The sequence below is a fragment of the Corvus cornix genome, chromosome 3 (assembly GCF_000738735.6).
Source record: "Corvus cornix cornix isolate S_Up_H32 chromosome 3, ASM73873v5, whole genome shotgun sequence".
NCBI lineage: Eukaryota > Metazoa > Chordata > Aves > Passeriformes > Corvidae > Corvus > Corvus cornix.
The window spans coordinates 104801195-104808152 of NC_047056.1; the positions used below are offsets into that span (position 1 = coordinate 104801195).

The 6958-nt window shown below is 38.4% G+C and overlaps 1 long non-coding RNA gene across 1 annotated transcript; it reads left to right on the forward strand.

Moving 5' to 3' along the window:
• The first annotated feature begins 532 nt into the window (after positions 1–532).
• LOC109143747 lies at positions 533–5907 on the forward strand. The gene is made up of 3 exons (XR_002044088.2): positions 533–662; positions 1411–1521; positions 5064–5907. It is a non-coding gene; the product is annotated as an uncharacterized LOC109143747 (long non-coding RNA).
• Positions 5908–6958: the final 1051 nt, after the last annotated feature.

The following is a 6958-nucleotide window of genomic DNA, read 5'->3' on the forward strand; positions in this document are numbered from 1 at the left end:
CTACAAAGTCTATCTTTGAAAAGAATATTTTTTTTAATTGCAACAGACAATTTTGCATTCTAAATTAAATTTACAGTAAGCAATGTCTTCATTATATTTTCTTGGCTCTATTAGTCCATTTTCATAAAAATAAAAAACTGACAGTCAAGCTTGTATGAAAATGAGAAATGAGCCTGAACCAAATCCCAGGAGAAGAGGCTAAGCAGGAAGTTTGCAATCAGGCCATCATCTGCTTTTGAACCTTTCAGCTAGATTGAATCTTTAAAACAATTTTGAATGTTTTAGGTTATGTTGGGATGAAAGTGTTACATCCACACTGTGATCGCTCTTTTCCTGTGTGGGTTAGATCTCCATGGGTGCCAATGAAACATGACCTGCACAACACTTGGCAAGCAGCCATGCAGCAAACAGGGAGCAGCTCAGGTGGGGTGGCCCAAGGTAGAACCAAAAATCAAGAGCATTGAACTCAGCTTCAGATTGCAGTGTGGGCAGAGGCTGTGGTAATTGTGGCTTCCTGCTACTAATGAAACATTTATTTTCTCTAGAGCTGTAAGCACAAGTTGTTCAGAACACAATGTTGAGAATATGGTGCTTCATCCTATAGAACATGACTTTTCTGTTGAGATTACCCTTTTTCTTATCTTCAAAGCAGGTGTGCAAAGGTAATTGCAAGACTTAACAAACCTTCTTTTCTTAAATGTCCTTAAATGTCCTTCTGTCCTTTTCTTAAATGATGTTTAAGCTCTTTGTCTTTTATGCTTCATCTCCTTACACTGCTTAGAAATAAGAAATGAGAGCAGCTCATCCTGTCTGTCGTTCTGCTGCAGGAATCAAGAAAAATTTCACTGAAATTATACAAGGAATTGATTTTATCCTGTATGTTTGTGACTTTTTTCATCCCTCACTCTGTTCTCTGTATGTTGCTGCTCTGGAACGATGAACTGTCAGGAGACAAGATTGGTATTTATGGGTTTCTTTTTACATTTGTGGGACCTCTTTGCAGCCTCCCACAGCTCCCGGGTTTTCTGGCTGTCCAAAATAATGCATATTAAAAGGCTTAAGAACTTTTTTGAGGCAATTCTGGACAGGTAATCTCTACAATGGTTTCTCATAAGATCACTCCATTAACATTTTTTAGTGATCTATTGTGGAGATTCTCCGGTACAAAAAGAACTTCAGGGTGTCCTTTATTGTCGCAGGGCCTTCCTTCTGTGGTGTGCTTTTCCAATAATGCTTCTGGACCTCTCTAAGAAGACAGTCTCTTTCTTTAAATCATATGAAATCAATCTTTTGTGAACAAAAGAATAAATTGGAAATAACAGCCCACGCTTTTTTTTTTCTTTTAATAAGAAAAGTCCCTTAAAATTGCTCTTTGACAAAACTTAATTCAGTTGTATTTCCATTTTGCAGGAAATCTTGATGCTCTTCCACCCTTCTTACACTAACTTCCAGAGCTTTTCCTTAAGGAAACAATGACCTGCAGAGTTTCAAAGGGTCAGCTGGTCAATTATCTAGTTAGAGGTATGTTATTTTCAGTGACCTGAATATATCTTATGATACTTCAGATAACAAGGTCAGTTTTCACAGAGGGGTTTATTTTATGTTAATATGTCATAAGGTACACTAAGAACTGCATAATCAGGGTCACAGTGCATTTTTTATCCATGAAGTCAAGGCTGAAGATGCAGAGTAAATCAGAACAGTAAATTTACTTTTTCTGTGTGTGCTGTGGCACAGCGTGTACACTCCAGGCAAAAGATAAAATAGCAAAGAATTGCAGCAGTGTGCTTCAGACTTCAGCCAGGTGTGTTCCTACAGGTGAGTAAGGAATGCACTGACATTTCCAAAGGTAAATAAGCATAACAAAAATTTCCTAATGGTCTAACTCTTCCAAATGTTTAGTGAAAGCCTGCATTGCTTTGGAGCATTACCACTTATTTGGCTAAGATGCCACCCCTGAAAGCTGGACTAGGATGCTCTTGTCAAACCACGGGCATTACTCAATTTGGAGTTGAGTAATGTTACATAGTATTATTTTGGGGTCATCCATTTAAAAAAAATAAAAGGACCAAAACCATCTCCCTTTTTTTCGGTTTCTCATTAAAATCATTTGCAGAGGATTGATGGTCTTGGTCAACAGCAATCTGTATGAGGCCAGTATTCACACCTGGAGGAAGGAAGAACCACAGATAACTGTTTTTTCCCATACAAAGCAAGCTACACCAATAATCATTAACAGAGGAACTGGGAGGGCAGATTATTATAAAGCTTATCCTTTACTATGATACTGTCAAGGCTTCTTCTGTACTGATTTTTACTCTTTTTCACCTTTTGGGATATCAGCAGGGTTGCATGAATAGCAATCCTATGACAAAATGTAGCTTCATGCTTGATTTTTGTTACCCTGATCATATAATGGACTTTATTTAAATGTGTGAGTTTTCATACACTGCCAAACATATATCAGTTAAGTACATAAATGTGTCCCATCTCTTTTCTTCTTCATTTTATATTTTTGATTGTAGTCTATTTAGGAGTTATAGACACATCTTTGATATGACCATAGCAACTGCTTTAAGCATTACATTATTTTTGTGATAAGAGGGGCAGGACTTCCTGCCTTGAACTTTCTACTTTGGTGTCTGCAGTGTGGATGGTTCACTAAACCCCCTTTGAAATCTGTTTGTGAAATCGGTGGGGAGAAATAGGAACTATGAGAACAGCTATTCAGCTGGCTATTTCTAGATATCTAATTTTACCTGAGATAAATCTAAATCTGGAAGTGCCTTTTTTCTTTCCACCAAATACAGTGAAAGCTTATAAGGACCAGTTTAGATGTAAACATCTATATTTGGCCAGATGGAATCCATCTGGCTCTCATTATTTCTATGTATTGTCCAGAAGGCATCTAATTTCAGATGTTAAGCAACTAACAATAGTAACAAATTCTTTACAGAGAATGTAGCAGCAACAGGCTCTTTTGGACACGATGTGTGCTGACACTGGTCACAACTCTCTACACACAAAAAAATACTCAAGCCTGTGTGAGTTCCTGGAAAGTCAAATGAGGTTTTCCTCTTTAAATATCCAGTGATAAATGAAAATTCTGTAAGAAATAAAAATGCTTCTTTTTATTTTCTTTTCACTTACATACCACCACTTATCACATTTTTTATAGTTAAAAAACCAGTTACAACTGCTCTGGCAATAAACTCTGTGTCATGTGCTATTTGGAAGGAAAGAGCAGATGATCACACTGGCACACAAGCTCCAAAACTAGTCTGTGCAAACTGAGCAAAGAGCACTCCCCTTAGAACAGGACGATTTTTTTAGCAAGAGTGGGGATGCAATCCCAACCCCAGCTCCTTGCTTTCACAGAGCAGCCAGCACTGCACCTGTACTCTCAAACCTCATAAACTGCCCACGTCTATCTTCATTCATTTGTCTGATATATGAATTCTTTTAAAATCTTTCCGAGACAATTTAAATCTTTCAGCATCAAGACAGCTACTCCTTATTGGACTGAGCCACAGTGCAACTTCTCTGTCAAAATTGCTCTAACAATGAGGTTTTGTGCTGGGTGTCTTTGAGAGGTATTTATTACTTGAGGCCATACAGTCTTTTACGGGCCAACATACGCTCTCATTGTTTTATGTGAAGAAAAAAAAGTTACGCAAGGCTGGGTTGGAAGCTCTTTGGAACCAAATAGAGAACTATTGTGTAATAACAGATGTTATTGTATAGCATTTTTCAACATTTACTCTAGACCAGAAAATAAGGACCCACTTTTAATAGGGGGTATTGCATTGACATGCCTACAAGTCAAGGCTGTTCTTTCTTTAAGTGCTTTTTAATAAAAAGAAAAGTTATATCAAATATCTAACATGGGCAACCCTGATAAAATCACTAATGATAATCTAAAATATTGGCAGTCACTGAATGGCATAAATGAGGGTAACATATAGCTGCTAATAATTTCTGAAACTTTTAGATTAAATGCAAATAGGTTTAATTCTGTTGGCTGGGTTTGGCACTGGAATGCTGCACAGGGATAGCTGTGAAGGATAACATTCCCAGGACATGGATACAGTGTCACTCATGAAGTGAAATGGCACATACTCTGACAGTAGATGCAGAAGGATATTTGAAAGGAGGTAATAGGTGTTTAGGGTTTTATTAGATAAACACCCTGATTTTTTCCCCCCATTACTGAACACTGGACTCAGATTGCTTCTCAGTTAAACTGGCTTTACCACAAGCTACAAAGAAAACCATGAGTGCTACTGCTCAACTTGCACTGAAGCAGAGGATTAACCTGTCTTCTGAGAACCTCACAGTGTCCTTGGAACACATGGCAAGGAGAAGAGGGTTATTTAAATAAACTGAGACACAGTTTCAGCCTTTGTACTTTTATTTACCCACTTTGTACTTTTTTTACCCACACATCCTTCCCTTGCTCTGTTTTCATCTGCATGAACTCAAATCTTAGGACATTTTTCAGAGCACCCAAAAAGAACCCAGTGTGAGCTTAAATTTGGTGCATCTAAAACAGAAATTCCCACAAAACATGCTTAGTCTTATTCTTAGTTTCTACAGAAAACAGTTGGCACTATCTACTTACTGTGAAACAGCAATTATAGCTGAGCTGGAATTTTTTGTGGATGCAGCATTTGCCCATATTGAATATTTTAAAGCTTGTAGCTTCTGGTAGCACACCAATAACTTTAAATGTACTAATTTACCCTGGTTTTCAGCTTATAATTAATCTTTTTCTGTCATGAATTCGTTTACAGATATTTCAGGTAACTCTAACTTGCATTTCATTCTGTTCTGTAAGGTTTTTTTCCCATAACCAATATATATCAGGCAGAATCAAAACAAGTTGGATGTCAATACATACCGGATCTTCTAGTTTCTTTCCATTCCCTCCCCTTTTGTAATTTTGATATAAATCTATCCTGTTTTACTTAAAAATCTTTCAGAAGAGTGTTCCAAACATCATTTTGTTGGCTATTTCAGACCAAAATTTTCCTTTTTTAAAACTTCAACTTATTGTCTTTCAGGTCCTGCTCCTCTTTTATTTCTTCATCTTTCCCTGACCACAAAACATCACCTGCCACCTCTACCTTCATGACAATCAGCTGAGGGGCTGGAAGCCTGTAACCAGTGTGGTGACCCACCCTCTGTGGCCCACGTTCCAACATCAGCTGATGTGGGAGCAAGACTGACAATTGTGCTTTAACCCCCAAACTGTTCTTTTTCTGTCCCAAATGATCCCCCCTACACCATCTGCCAGTCCAATTTTACCAAGAATGGCTTGGGGCTTTATTTTTGCTACTTTTGTGTGCAAGAAACATCCACACATATCAGGACATATCAGGATCCTCTTCAAACAACTTCTCTTCCATAACACTGTCAAACAACATGATAATGGTTGGCCTAAAAGTCAAAAGTATTATTTTCATACTGCCAATAACAAACTAACTTCTTCCTGTGTTTCGAGCTCTTCAGGTATGGGCCTACGTTTCACTATGTGTTTGTACAGCAATTAACACAAGCTTGCTGACTGCCAGCCATGGGTAGCAGTTCAAGCAGAGCTTGAAACAGGAAGCAGAGCTTGAACAAGATGATCCAAGGAAAAAGAATATCATGTTACTTCTCCAGTTACATATGCTCTGTGGGACAGTTTCTCATTTCAGCCACCGCAGTGTAAATCTGGAATAATTCCACTGGAAAGCTGCTCCTCTGCACCAGAACATGGTGTATTGTATCTACTGTTTGCTGTTAAACACAGGGCATGACTTTTCCATTTATACATCATTTCTTTCAAGCTTTAACATTATTTCAGGCTTTGCATGCTAGGCTAGTTATGATTCATGTGGCACCAAAATAAATCTCTTCCTCCTGCCTCTGCCTTTTTTTCTTATTCAACAGAGGGGACGATGTGCTAATTAAGTCCTTTCTTTATTGAAGACAGATGCACATTTTCAGCAGTTTACTGGAAGTGTCATTTTTTAAAAAATATGGGAAACTGCAAAAAAATCATCACTTCAAATATGCCTGCAGGAAGAAGGGATACTTATCTGCTATACTTCTGTAGTACTAACAGGCAATTGCTATTGGGTTTCACCTACCCCAGGCAGACCCTGCCCCATGGGGCCCATCTCAGTTTTACTTGCATCCATCCCATGTCTAGGTACGTTCTTCCAAAGCTGTCAGCAAATGTTGGTAAGGGCTTGTGGCTGGCAGAAACAGCCACTGGTTGTCCATTGGAGTGTGAAGAACTTTGGAGGTTTGGCTTTCAGAGCATGTGTAGCATAAAGGAGGAGGGTGGATGTGGATGGCAACAAGCGTCAGCTGTCAGGGACCTGGGCAGAAAAGACAAGGGAGTGGGCTGGGAGCAATGCAGAGATGTCTGATGGGGAGCTAGAAGAGTCTGTGGTAGATACGTTGCTTTGGAGCGGGAAAGGTCTCTGGGGGTTTGGGGTGAGAAGGAGAAAGTGGCAGAGACTCAGGGCTGACGAGAAGCTTTGATTTAGAGGCAGAGACACAGAGAAACTTGCCCTTTTCTCACTTCTCATTCCACAAGTTTTGTCTTTGCTAGTAGTAAACTGTCAACTGTCAACTAACATTATTAAAGTAATTTCATCAGACAGTAACAGTACTCAGTTCTGACTGCAGAACATACTTCAGAGCAGTATGTTGCATTAGAGGAAATTGTGTGTGAACTGCTGGGATTCTTCAGGTTGTCCTGAGACTCTGAGAAGTCAGGTGTTAAAAGAGTTATGTTGATTTGAAACCATAAAGTTCCCCAAATTATTCTTATTTAATAAACTAAATTAGTCAACCTTGATAAAAAAAAAATGAAAAAATAATCAGGAATAAGGGATAACATCACTGATTTTTTTGAAATTAATTTATTTCTAAGTAGACAATTGTCCTCTAAAATGTCACTGAT